Source organism: Excalfactoria chinensis, chromosome 6 (genome assembly GCF_039878825.1).
Source record: "Excalfactoria chinensis isolate bCotChi1 chromosome 6, bCotChi1.hap2, whole genome shotgun sequence".
Classification (NCBI taxonomy): domain Eukaryota; kingdom Metazoa; phylum Chordata; class Aves; order Galliformes; family Phasianidae; genus Excalfactoria; species Excalfactoria chinensis.
The window spans coordinates 13,519,115-13,533,847 of NC_092830.1; the positions used below are offsets into that span (position 1 = coordinate 13,519,115).

The window sequence follows — 14,733 nt, forward strand, 5'->3', positions numbered from 1 at the left end:
AAGTCATTTACTAAGCTGGATTTGATATTCAAATGAGCATGCAGGACCCAGAAGGCAGCTGCCAGCTTTTCCATATGTATGCCAGGCAGCATATTAATGTACATATGATCTGAAAGTAATTTTTTCCTCCATTTCACACCTATATACCTTTAATGAACAGTAATGCGTTAATGGATGTATTCTTTTATGGAAGGTAATGAGCCCCCAAAACATAAATTGTGTTTGAGCCATACTTGGGTTAGTTTGGAAGCAGAGACACCGAGTTTCTCTGTACTTCCTACATCTTACAGGAATCCCTCTTCAATCTGACAGTTCGCAAAAACACTCAACCCTTACAGAATTTTAATATGCAGGAATGATATTTTTATGACCAAAACAGTTCACGTTTCGTGGGGTACATAACTTGGAAGGTTGGCAAGTTCCATTAATGTTGAATAGAACTTCCTGTAAAAATGTTCACCCTTGACTCTAGTCTGTTAAAAGAAAGAAGCACGTTATATAGGAACAGATGGTGTAGGTTTTTGCCACTAATTACTGTTGTTCCTTGAGTGGAAGGTTCAAGAACTATTTCTGTTTCCATTTGTTTGTTTATTTTTGATGTTTGGTGGGAGTACTAGATAAGCTTTCTGCTCTGTGCTGCCTTCACAGCACATGGTGTGGTACTGACAAATTAGACCTCCTAGGTAAAATCACACATTCTTCAGTATTCTGTAGTCTTCTCTTGTATTTCTTCTTTTTGTACAAACAGCGACAATGGAAACAACTATTTGCAAGTACTGGACAATACTATTTAGCTACTTTTCTCAAGTCTATCCAGTAAGATTTGGTATCTTGGCATTTTTTTTCCTAAAGGTTGAATTCTTGCTAGCTGTGTTGTTATTCCGGAAGGTACAGTGTCACACTGTGATTTAATTCAATCATAGATACTGTTTATAGGAGATATAGCAAGAATCTACATGAAGTATTCAAAATCTGTATTATCTGTAAAAGATGGCAGTGTCTTCTAACAGGAAAGAAATAGTCCTTTTGGGAAATAAATATGAAACATGTTTAATATACATGCAAAATACTAGGTGCATGTTTTCCTGCAGGATAAACTTCAGAGAAACAGGAGTGATAATGGGGTTCCTGTTGGGCTGAAGTATGTGGTGAGCACTGACACATTCCTGAACTAGCAAAGCTGTATTAATATTTGAACACTATGGCTCAGCTTGGCAGGTCTGACATTAAGCTGTGTTTCTGAACTGTTGAATGTGTTTTGTGATCTGGCCATGAGGTGAAGCACACAGTATGAACTGCAGCATGCTCCGTTTCAGAAATGTTTTCATGTGTGTCTTAAATCAGTCATTGTTTCAGAAAATGTTTTAGTGTCTTTCATTTCCATGAGAAGAAAGTGTGTGCTTTAGGTTTTTTTTAGTAACTAAAACCGTAATTAATGAAAATGGTTATTAAAGAGTGCTATATTCCTTATGTTATCATTATCTTATTATAAAGTATACTCAAGAACTATTAGGGGAAATTATTACACTTCTGTATGGTAAGTGGAAGGCAGCTAGTGGAAATGAGTGGGCGTACCTGCTGAAATTACACGAGAAAAATTGTAAGTGGAAATAGCAAAGTACTTAGACTTTGAAAAAGAATTATTTATAATAAAGTGTTTATTATACTTCCGCCTGATTTCAGAGGCCAGGAAGTAGATATGCATGCATACACACACACACACACATGAAGAATCATAGAATAATTTGAGTTGGAGGGAACCCTTAAAGGTCATCTGAGCCAACTTCCCTGCATTGGACAGAAGCGCTTACAACTACATCAGAGCCCCATCCAGGCTGACCTTGAGTGTCTCCAAGGTTGTCTCAAATGTTTATACATACAATTATGTTTCTCTGCAGCCAGGCAAAGCAAGTGTTTATTCCTTGAAAAATAGCTAGATAGTGTTTGAAACAGTAAAGCTTGATTTATCTCAGTTGTCAATTTATTTTTTTTTGTTGAAGTGAAAGTGCTTCAGAATAAGGTATCCTCGGCTAAGGGGAAAAGTGGTTTTCTTTCATTATTGTTGACATGAGATGTAAAAATGTAAAGAATGAAATGAAATAGAGAAAATGTGATAATTTACAAAATAGTGTTCTGCAATAACTTTGCTTACTGGAAAAGCATTTGAATCTAAGAAATTTTTCACAGAAGAGTGGCAGGTGGACCATTGTACTGTTTGCTATCTTTGAATCAGCAGCAAGATGCATTTAAAGTTGCAAAGATTGCTGTTACTTCCCATGTGTAGATAATAAATTCCATTGAAAAATTGCATATTAAAAAGTAATGCATGCATTGAAGTCAACTATGCACATGCATCTGCCTTTAGGTTCTTTTTCTTTAGTGATTTTATGAGTGCTATTCCATGAAAGAAATTTCAGTTGTATTATAGTTCTGTTATGAATTTTTGGTTTGATTTCATGGCCCAACAGTTTTCATACATGGTATGATATAAAAGTTATGTGCTTTTGCCCTATCTACATCTATTCTGTGACAGCAATAAAGACCTAAACAGATAGTATTATATTGCTGGTTTAGGAAGAGGTACTTCATTGATATAGTATGTTAGTTTTTGAAGGGATTTAAGTTAAATGGTAAATATCAGATGTTTCATTCTGTTCTTAAGTACTTTGATTCAACTTCTGTGTGTGAATATTACACACACATGCAGCAGAAGTTCAGAGCTCTAATGTTTTCCAGGAGTTTTCAGCTTTATTTACTAATGCATTGCTTGCTTAAATTATGTCTTGTAACTATATGTACAACGAGAAGGAAAACTGTATTTCTAATTACATTTAGACAAGGAAAGAAAAATAATAGGAATGCCTGAAGAATAAGTGCTAGGTCCTACAGAAAACAGACCTGAGGGTATTAGTCGATGCTCAGCTGAGTATGAGCCAGCAGTGTGCCCAGGTGGCTTAGAAGGCCAATGGTATTGTAGCTTGTATCAGAAATAATATAGCCAGAAGGAGCAGGGTAATGACCATTCCTCTGTACTCAGCTCTGGTGAGGCCACACCTTGAGTACTGTGTTGAGTTTTGGGTCCCTCGCTACAGGAAAGACATTGAGGCCCTGAAGTATATTCAGAAGAGAAGGGCAACAAAGCTGTGAGGGGTGTGGAGCACAGGTCTTATAAGGAATAGCTGAGTTTTCATTTGGATCCCTCTGCACACATATACTGTGCAGAAATTACCTCGTTTTCCGTATTGAACTTACAATTCTGAGTCCAAACTTTTCTGCCACTAACAAGATAACCAAAAATATTGTTAGTAAAGGTTTACTTGAACACTTGACCAGTTGTCATAAATTCTACAAAAACTTTGTCCTTATCCTTCAAAAAGAATGCTAGAGTTTTAGAAATACAAAATAAATGTAAAGATAATGCTGGGACAAAAACTGGAAATGAAAAATCTCAGATTCATTTAGCCCTCCCTCTGTAAGAAGCCTGTTCGTTGATTCAGTTATGAGCAGGCTGAGCTTTGTGTGTTCAGCATGCTTTTAGGCCAGATTTATGACACGGTCAGAAAAGGACCTGCTTAATAGCCAAACCTAAGGTAGTTCTGTTAGATGTATTTTAATTAGTATTTCTTTCTTGAAAGCTACCCGTGAGTGCTTACTCATACTTAAGTCACTCTATATCTGTGAGACTGAAGCAGTAAAGAGCCAGGAGCATTTAATGATCTTTAAAACATCATCTAAATCACCAGCCTCTTAACTGAGTGAAATGTATTTAAGGTGCTTGAAGTCTGATGCTGGTATTTTAATAACAAAAGTGAGGGGCCATAACAATCTAAGGAGCACTGAGCACTCTGCAGTCACTTCACTGGTGTACAGGGCTGACTGACATACAGCGAGGAATGAAGTTCTCACTTTCTGTTGACTGCTAAATACAGGCATCCTGATTTTGTTGTTTTTTGTTTGTTAGTTTGTTTTTTTTAGTGTTCTTTAACATTTAGCCAAGAAATTTGGACCGTTAAGTTGAAATGGATTTATCTGACTAAAGTCCTGTTTCATGGATGCCATTCAGTACTGTGGTGGCTCAGCCTTGTTTACTTCATTGGAGTGAGCACTGTGTACTACAACACTGGGAGATTTCTGAAGCAGTGAAAAAAACATTGTCAAAAAAAAAGGAAACAGTTTGAAAGACTGCAGGAAGGGTGGTGAGGCCCTGCCAAACCTAGGTTCAAACTGTAGTCAATATTAATCCTTAATATAGTACAGATATTCCAAGGTCAGCAATGGAGGTTTAAAAAGAGACTCTTCAAACTTCAGCTGTTCCCTCTTGCATCTCCAAAGTGTAAATCCCAGCTGCACCCATCACCAGTCCTTGCAAGAGGTAGAGCAAGACTCCCCAGAGACATGCTGTATCACATGGTTTATTAGCAGTGAATACCTTGGCAGATGTTCATTCACCACGTATGTGTTAGATGTTCTGCAGTTGCAGGAGTACATAGCATACACAAGTCTATCCAGCCCTGAGCCTTTCTCCTCACCTTCCTACTGGCCCCAGATTGACAGCAGGAGCAGTGGCAGCTTGATGTGCAGGTTGCTACAGCTCTGGATCCTGTAGCTCAGTGTCACAAGTTCTTCGTGTGGCTGGGAGAGCACTGTTATGTCCAAGCTAGTGCCTACCAATCTCTTGGTTTTTTATTCTTTCCCTTCACTTCAGTTGTAGTCCCCAGAATCATTTGGTTTTCTTATTTGCTTCCTTTTCCTTTCCAAGGTTATCTAAGGGTTTGTCTGCTCTAGAATCTGGAGAAAACTAAATAAGATTTTTTGTTTCTGCTTCCTTTGTGACTGGAAATGTGGCTATGTTACATTCTTCTATATTTATTTATTTATTTTTAGTTATTGCTAGTTCTTTGTAACTTCCATACCGCTGAGTTGTGGTTGGCTTTTGCTTGTGTATTTTTTTCTTGTATATGCATTGCAGGTAAATCCTTGCATGTCTAGCTGAGAGAAATAAAAATAGAGCAGGCTTTCTAATTATATTTTTTCCACCTGTTCTATAAAATACTAATTTTTGCATGTGTACGTTTCCATATTTCTGTGCTTGTAAATAAGTTATGATCACCAAAGGAAAATTTCTGTTGCTAACAAGAGGCACCTTGCTGTCTTGCTGTCTGATATAAATTATTCATTGTTTTCCACGTCATCTGCTCTTGATCACAGAAACTTGTCTTCTTAGTTCTTACCATAGCCAACAAATCTCCCTATGTGTGAGTTCTTCAAAATGTATTTGTGCACTGTTTAATTTTTAGCTTTTCTAATTTATAAACTCTGCTTAATTATTTATTTATTGGGAGGGAGTGGCTGAGCTCAGTATACAGCATTATATAAGCAAAACTTCATTATTTTCTGTATTAAATTAGCATAGTGAAATTCTGTCTTTCCACAGTATAATTCTGCTGCTTAATGTCTCTGCCTTGAGACATCCAGAGCTCAACAGACGTGACGGAAATATAACGTGATATTAATAATTGCTCATAAGAGATAAGTGACAGTAGATCTAATACAAAATTGACATAAAATCATGGCTCCTAAGTCAGAATGCCTGTTGCTAAAAAACAAAATTCTTCTAAACACCCATTTAATTAATTTACTATGCATCCAAGAATAGAAACCCATTAATGCACTGAAAACCAGTGGTAGAGTTTATAAAGGCAGATGGCAGAAGCTGAAGTTGCACAAGCGTCCTGTTCTGGAGATGGGAAGAAACATGTAGTCAGCAGTGTTGTATGTGATGTAACATTGTAGTAAAGAAGTCAGAAGAAGACAAGATCCTCTTTCAGCATCTGATGTTTGCCCCAGTTCTTTGTCAGTAAAGACTCCTTCCACACAAAATACCCTTCTCTTTTCCTCCTTTTTCTATAGCAGAATTTCACACTTTCCTGGTGTTTTTCTGATTCTCTTAGTGAGAACTTTCTTTGGATTTTTTTTTTTTTTAAATTATTATTTATTTTTCCAATGAATTTGAATACTTGAGTTACAGTTTTATCTTTTCATTCCTTTCTGCTTTAAATACTGTAAGGTGGTTGAGTACTGGTCATCGCTTAACTGATGCAGGCTGGTGCACCTCTGCTATGAAGAAAGGTTGAGGGAACTGTGCTTGTTTAGCCTGGAGAAGAGAAAGCTACAGGGAGACCTCACTGTGGCCTTCAAGTAATTGAAGGGTGCATATAAACAGGAGGGGGAACGGCTGTTGACAAGGGTGGATAGCGATAGGATAAGGGGGAATGGTTTTAAACTGAGATAGGGGAGGTTTAGGTTAGATACTCTGAGGAATTTTTTCACACAGAGGGTGGTGATGCACTGGAACAGGTTGCCCTAGGAGGTTGTGGATGCCCCATCCCTGGAGACATTCAAGGCCAGGCTGGATGTGGCTCTTGGCAGCCTGGTCTGGTGATCAGTGACAGGCAGGGTGGTTGGAAATGGATGGCCTTTGTGGTTCTTTTCAACCCAGGCCATTCTGTGATTCTGTGGTTCTGTTATCACTGTTTTGGCAGCCCACTGCAGTTCTACGAGCACAGACAACATTTATTCTCCAAATCAATGTCCACCTATGTAGGTGAAACTGTTGGATGTGCATTTATCAAAGCAATGTGGATTCTGGCTTTTCATGAATTTAAAAAAAATTGTTCCTAACTGCATAGCCAGGGACGTATCTTACACATTTTGCTAGTTTTGATAAACTAATATTCTCTAGGATTTGATTTCAAAGCATTTATTTTTGATGATACTAAAAGCAAAATGGAACAGAGACTTACTGTCTTGATTGGAATCACTTAGAATAGAGAATAAATATGTTGTTTAGCATTCCCTGTGAATCAGGGTAGAACAAATCTTTTGTGGATTCTAATCTAACTCTGAGACATTATTCCTATAACACAACTAGTAGGCTGAATTATGTTCACTTCCCCATGTTGAAGCTTATGATTTATTTCAGTTTCAAGACTGGAATAATAGAACTTTGTACTTGTGCTGCTTGTATATAAATCTTTACTATGCAAGCCAAAAGTAATGGACATAGCTGTTGTTCTTTATTCATATTACTTTCTGCCAACAACAAGACTGTATCAGACAGCATGTGCTAAACCAAAACAGAGGTGGGGATTAAGTGATTATGTGGGTTTGGAAAATTGTACGTGTATGGTTTCAGGGATCACTGATATTTAGAGGAATGTGTTTTGACTGCAGAATACTTTGCCTCCAAATCTTTCTGCCAAGCCTCCTGTAAAATTCAAATATAGGAATAATAATAATGTATATTGCAATAAAAACACTTTATACTTTCCCTTTCTGTGCAGCGGACGTGGCACATATTTGCTGGGTAATGGAGGTCAGCAAATAAAAACTGATCTGTAAAGCTTAAATGAATAATTTGAAATAGTTATTTATGTTGTCTCAAAGCACTGAGGTGCTGCAGTGGGGATTTGGCCACAGTCATAGCAGCTCCAGAAGGACAGGAGCCTCTACTCTTAGGTTTCACAGATAATATCTGGCACAGAGGGTAGAAGTTGAGTTCAATTACAAGCTGTGGTGGGAATTGGTCCAATGAATGGAGAATGCTCTGCCTGTATCCTTCAAGCTTTAGATTCCTTCTGCACCATCTTTGCATTCTGCCCCACAATGAATCCTTTTTGGCAGGCTTCTCATACCAGTCCCTTTTTCCGGAAGAGAAATATTCAGGCCAGTCCTGCTAAGGTTTTTTAATGACATTTCTATTCTTCCCACCTTTTAAACAGTAGCCCTCAGACACTTTTCAGGGCTTTTTCTTCACTGTATATTTGCTTTTTTTTTTTCTGTTGCAACAGAGGTATATCGACTCTGTCCTTTTGAAGCGGGTGGAAAAAATGATGACTGTGGCAGAAAGGACAAGCTTCTCTCTAGAGTTTTTTTGGAAGGTAAGAATGTAAAACCTTTTTAATTAAAGTCAGCATTTTGTGGTTAATCTTTGGGATGTGGATGTGGAGACAACCATCATTTTCCTCAGCTGTGTTACAAATGCGTGAGTAATTTGGGCTGATTTGTATGAGGCACTCTGGGACAGAATTATGACTTCAAAAGGCTTTATGCAAAACCCTCATTTTTATTTTTTTTTTTAGAAATGCAGTATAAATGTAGTCTAATTAATATAAAAATAGAAGAGCATTAGACTGTGTTGCAACCTGCCTTTGCTCACAGTGCTATTGTAGGAGCCAGAATTAAGTCTCAGTACTCTCATCTTTGTTTTCATCACCTTTTATAACTCGTTGCTTAATTTGTTTAGTGTTTATTATGCTAGAATTAACATTAATTATGCAATAATATAAATGTAAAACTTGTTTCTGTGATGTAACAGGATTTCTTGTGAGACATATTTTTATTTGCCCAGATAAAATGTACTGTACTACCGCAGTCCTTAGTTATATCTTTATTTCCAGCGTGTGACATGCAGTCAGTCTGTCACGTGCTGGGAGGTATGTGTAATGTATCAAGGAATGTGATGGGAAAGAGCCACAGCACTGTGCCAAAGCAGGGATACCTGCTGCCCTGCACGGCATGATGGAAAGCAGTCTCTAGTGGTGGTATGTTATCCTTCCATCTGGCTCCCATCCAGCCACATCTGTGTTTGTCAGTCACTGCTGTTATGTCATGAGTCCAAGTAAAGAAATAGATGATTAGAAATTGAAACAAAACAAACAAACAACGAAAAAGTCTTCCTTGCCAAAAGACTGAGCTATGAGCAGTAGCAGATAAGGAAGCTTCATAGGTACAGACTTTTCAGAAAAAAAATAAAATAATCCAAACTATTAATTAGAACCCATACGTATCAGAAAGCATGAAAATAGATTGCCAGAAAAAGCAGTACAGTCTCTAGTATTGGTGTTATTTAAGGAATACATTAGACACAGATATGTCAGAAAGAATTCAATGCAAGCACCTGGCTAGGGGATAGAATTAATCACTCCTCTCTCCTCCCCCACCCTTTATTATTATTATTGTTATTATTTTTGTCACTGGAAGCTATGAAGGCACTGAAGAAGCAAAATGATAGCACATGTGATATTTTTAGTTTCACATGTGGAAATACAGGCAAAGACTTTGCACAAAGTGTGATGAGAAATTTCTGTGGAACTCCATGGAGATTTTCATTGAGCTGATTCCTCAGTATTATACATTTGCAGATTAAATTGAGTCTCAGTAATGAACTAGAAGGGAGATAAATAGACAAATGTTAATTAAATGTGGGTTTTTCTTATTGTTAAGAAAAATCCACTTTGAACTTACTTAAATCTGTTAAACTCCATAGAAAATCTCAGTCCCCAGAACTATTTTAGAACTGGCTAATATAACTTCCTTGACTACAGGGAAAGAAAAAGTAGCATTACACTATGGGTTTTCTTTTCTGCTATTATCTTCTTCAAAAGGTAATTAATTTGTTAAGAAGGAACTGGGGTGGCTGGTGGACTTCCTCTGTGGTTAGGTGCTGTATTTGTGTTTTCTGTCCTACGACCATCTACCATGTGCTGAAATTAAGAGTTCTTGACCTCAGAATTTTAAAAACTGGAGACAAAGATCGAAACAAATGGTGTTGTTTAAGACGTACCTTTTTACATCTGAGAATTTCAGAAAAGCCTTAGGGGATATAAGCATCCATTTCCTATTCAAGTACTGCGTAGATTCAAGTGCATAACTTCTTTTGGCAGATAAACCCCAAAGGCTTAGGACTGCTCAGTAGCGGAGTGGCAGAAGAACTTGTCCTATTCTCATATAGAGTTGTGTAAGATTAAATATTTCAAAAGCAAGTAAACCACAATTTCCTTTGCTTGGCAGTCACTGGGCCACTCAGATTCACAGACTGTGCTCAAACCCCACCACCTACTTTCTGACAATACTTCAAAAAGCCATAAAGTGTAGAAGCTCCATTCCAAAAGTATCGAGATTCAAGTTCATTAAAAACACACATTCATAAGGACTGTCAACTAACTGTGAATGTGTGTTACTTTCTTCATCATGATAACAATTCTCTTACCTCATTGCCTTTCTTGTATCTGTGTGTGTTTTTGCCACCAAAATGTGTGTTAAAAATAACCGTGAGAATGTTATTTCAGTTCTAAGGATAGGAGCTGCAGTGTTAAGTGAGATTAGTGTATTTAATGAATATTAATTGAAATTGAAATGTTGCCATTTATCAATACTTGTGCCTCAAACCGATTAGTATGAGACTTTTAGTATGAGTTTTCTAAAGACGACTGCTATCAAGTGTAAATCAATCTTGTAGTTAGTTTCTCCATTGTTAGAACTGAAACATTTTCCAGACCAGATTGTATGGTAAAGAAACTACTATGTAACTGAAATTTATGGTTCTTGGAGTGTACTAATTACATTTCCTCTGGCTGCAGCAATCTCAGGGGTACCCATTCTGACATTCTGCTGATAAGATTATCAGTATTTCAGGTCAGAGTTTGAAAATAAATCCTTAGAGAATACAACTACATCCATTTGTTGGAGGCCACTATGACATTAGTGAAAGTGTTTGTTCAAGAGCATGTTTGTCAGGACCATTATACCCTGAGAACTTCAAGGACGATCTAGAAAGGAACTTTCCATCTCTGCTGTGTCTCCCTTTGGCACATTGTCCCTGAAGGACTTCTGAAAGCAGTGTCACAGAACAGTGTGGTTCTGTGACATCTTTGGCCTGTAGATCCATGTTAACATTAAGACGTAATTTTCTTTGTGCATTAGGCAAAAATTGTGTCTAGTGTGGAGGTAGCAGGAATGACATGACTACCAAGTGAGGCCAAATGAGCCTGCAGTCAGCAGTGGCTTTCTCTACATATCTGCATATCTCATAGCTGGTGGTCAGAATTCAGCTGTGGAGTGTTTTCATGGAAAGAAGTGTAATGTATCCAGAGGACAGTTTTTTTTCCATCATCTCTTTTTACCGCAGGTGAATGAAACACAGTTTTGACTTAAATGCTGCTGAAATTTGTTGTTATCATACTGATTTCAGCTTGACTAGTAGCAATGAGGAATTGTAAGTGGGCATCTAAAAGGTATACCACTGGCAATTTTAATTTACGAATGATCTGGTAAAGAATTTCTTATCAAGGAAAAGCTCCTGTTGGGCTTCAGAGGAAACTTATCCTGAGCATCAGCACGTCAGCGTGTAGCCAGAAATGATGAAACTTGTCAAACAATCCATATCCTGTGTATTGGAGAAATGATGACTTAAATCTAGAGGGAGATGTTTTAAGTAGGAGGGCAGTTAGAGTTGCATCAACATGAGGTCTACAGGTATTTTAAAAGCATCAGCATTAAGCTGACAGGAGCCATTAAAGAAAGTGATTTGAGGGGGTGGTATGTAAGTAATAGCAAAGGAAAGAAGTTAATTGAAATACAATAGACTCCTGAGGCAGTGAAAATCATGTGCATTGGGACTGGGATGCAGCAGTAGGGTTTAGCCTGGTGGTTAGCATACTTACTTTATAGCCATAGTGACCATTTAAATTCCTTTAAATGAAGTTCAAAGTAGAGAAGAAAAAGCAACAGGGTAAGTGTTCTGTTGGAGTTCATGGCAGAACTGGTAACATCCCTTCTTCCCTCTGTTTTCTAGAGCCCTGACACCTTGCCATTTCTTACTTGACCAATATCATACCCTTTTTATTGCAAGTTTATTCCGGTCGGTCAGGATGATCTGTCCACTCTTGGTTAGCCTTGATAATCAGAGATTAAGCTCTGATTTATGGCTGCAAAGGTGTGAACTGCCAGCTTTGTGGGGAAACCAAGCGGAGATGGTTCCTGTATGTTTTCAAAGCAGGAACATTTAGAACAGATAATTAAAAAAACTTCAACGTGTGAAAGTGTATGAAATATTGGAAAAAGGTGAGAAAAGGGAACAGTAGTCTCAACAGATGTAAGTGCATGTAGTTTTGTTAAAAGTTCTTGATTTTTTTCCAGCTAAATGTTTAACCCTGTCTCTTGCTCTGTGACTTGCCAGTACAGAAGTGTTGAGTGAGGCTTGGGGTGGTTTTAGTCCTCCTGGTTAGGTGCCATAGCTCACATCTCACAAACAAGTCTTTTCACCTGAAGATGGGTGGGAGCAGATCTGTCCAGTGAGCTTTTAGTGCGTGTACAAAGTACTTGTACATCTATCTCTCTTTAAGAGAGCTATATCTGATGTAGCCATCCTGAAGACATGTGACCAGGGGCCAGATGGCGTGCATCCCAGAGTCCTGAAGGAGCTGGCTGAGGTGGTTGCTGAGCCGCTCTCCATCATATTTGAGAAGTCGTGGCTGTCAGGTGAGGTCCTGGATGATTGGAGGAAGGGTCACGTCACTCCCATTTACAAGAAGGGGAGCAGGGAGGACCCAGGTAACTACAGGCCGGTGAGTCTCACCTCCGTGCCTGGGAAGATTATGGAACAGATCCTCCTGGACAACATGCTTGATCACATAAAGAACGAGCACGTGATCCTAGACAGCCAGCATGGCTTCACCAGGGGAAGGTCATGCTTAACTAATCTTGTGGCCTTCTATGATGGAGTGACGGCGCTGGTGGACGAAGGGAAGGCGACCGATGTCATTTACCTGGACCTGAGCAAGGCCTTTGACATGGTCCCCCATCACATCCTCATCTCCAAATTGGAGGGAAGTGGATTTGATGGGTGGACAACTAGATGGATAAGCAATTGGTTGAAAGGCCACAGACAGAGGGTGGTGGTCAATGGCTCTATGTCCAGGTGGAGGCCGGTAACGAGCGGTGTCCCTCAAGGGTCTGTCTTGGGACCGGTGCTCTTTAACATCTTTATTAATGACATCGATGAGGGAATGGAGTGCACCCTCAGCAAGTTTGCTGATGACACCAAGCTGAGTGGTGCAGTCGATACGGTGGAGGGAACGGATGCCATTCAGAGGGACCTTGACAGGCTGGAAAGCTGGGCTCGGGTGAACCTAATGAGGTTCAACACGGCAAAGTGCAAGGTTTTGCACTTGGGCCGGAAGAACCCCAGGCACTTGTACAGGCTGGGAGGAGTTGTCCTTGAGAGCAGCTCGGCAGAGAAAGACCTAGGGGTCCTAATAGATGAGAAACTTAACATGAGCCAGCAGTGCGCTCTGGCAGCCCGGAAGGCAAATGGGATCCTGGGCTACATCAGGAGAGGGGTGGTCAGCAGGGATAGGGAGGTGATTGTCCCTCTCTACTCTGCTCTTGTGAGGCCCCATCTGGAGTACTGTGTCCAGGTGTGGAGCCCTCAGTACAAAAAAGATATGGAGATTTTGGAAAGGGTCCAGAGGAGGGCCACGAAGATGATCAGGGGGCTGGAGCACCTCCCCTATGAGGACAGGCTGAGGGAGTTGGGTTTGTTCAGCCTGGAGAAGAGAAGGTTGCGGGGTGACCTCATTGCAGCCTTTCAATACCTGAAGGGAACTTACTCCCAGGAGGGGAGCAAACTCTTCGAAAGGGCTGATAATAGCAGGACTAGGGGAAATGGTTTTAAGTTAAAAGAGGGAAGATTTAGGTTGGATGTTAGGGGGAAGTTCTTTACTAGGAGAGTGGTTAGGTCCTGGAACAGGCTGCCCAGGGAGGTTGTGGATGCCCTGTCCTTGGAGGTGTTCAAGAACAGGTTGGATGGGGCTCTGGGCAACCTGATCTAGTAAAGGCGTATGTTTGGTGGCCCTGCTAGGCAGGGGGGTTGGAACTACATGATCCTTGAGGTCCCTTCCAACCCGGGTCATTCTGTGATTCTGTGATTCTGTGATTCTGTGACCACTCACTTGTGGGGAAACAGGGATTTCCCCATTGGATCAAATGAAGTTCTGTAGCCCCTAAATCCTTCCTAAATTCTTTTAGGGATCTGGTCCATCCTCATTTAGTTTCATTATGTGCTTGATGGCTGCGGAATATTGAAAGGAAATTGGATATGATGGTGTCATAAAGAGTCTATAAATAACATGACAGTCTGCGTTATGATTCCAGGAGTTGTGCTGCAATTACCTGTGCTGCTTATTGTGTGGAGCAGGAGTAAAATGAATAGCTGCAGGGAGAGGAATTCAAGCACAGGGGTGATGCAACCACTGACTAGCTAGCTAGCTATCCATATATCAACACCATAAATATCTGCAGTTTTGTCTCTAGCTGTCAACTCATAAATAAAGACCCATGATGTAAAAATCCTTCAATCAGGGTGTACTCCTTACTGTTTATTATTGTCCCACATTACAGACAGGATTAGAGAGCTTCCAGCACCTCCCAAGGGAAGCCCTGGATAGCTGAACTTGGCAAATGCTTGGGCAATAGATTTAGCACATTTGGAAATTCACTGCATGTCTATCTTGGTGGGGTAATTTAGGTCTCCCATAGTCTGACTCCATTTTTTCAGGGGTTTAGGGATTTTCTTGTTTCTGGATAGAAGAATTAACATAAATTACAGTAAAATTTTTCAGCCTTTTTCTTCCTTTGTTCTTTAGATATTTGTACTCAAAAATTAGGAGTCATTAAAAATCCACATTTTGTTTACTAGCGTATCATTCAATATTTGTTCACAAAATACCTTACTTTACCATCTCAGTGTAGTGAGATGCTCTTTCTTCTGTCTTCATGGAGATCCTAAAATGACTTAAGTAGCTTGATTTGACAAAATACACTTTGGGATCAAACAGATCCCGTCTGTCTGGCCCTGCTGCTGCCTGGTCATCACCCTTACTGAAAAGCAGC

The 14,733-nt window shown here is 39.5% G+C and overlaps 1 long non-coding RNA gene across 1 annotated transcript in view; it reads left to right on the forward strand.

Annotated features, from left to right (window-relative positions):
• Nucleotides 1-14,733, forward strand: part of LOC140253777 (uncharacterized) — a 347,687-nt gene that overhangs the window by 228,182 nt on the left and 104,772 nt on the right. Inside the window, exon 6 of the long non-coding RNA XR_011903983.1 lies at nucleotides 7,851-7,940. This is a non-coding gene — a long non-coding RNA (uncharacterized lncRNA). The remainder of the gene's footprint in view (nucleotides 1-7,850; nucleotides 7,941-14,733) is intronic.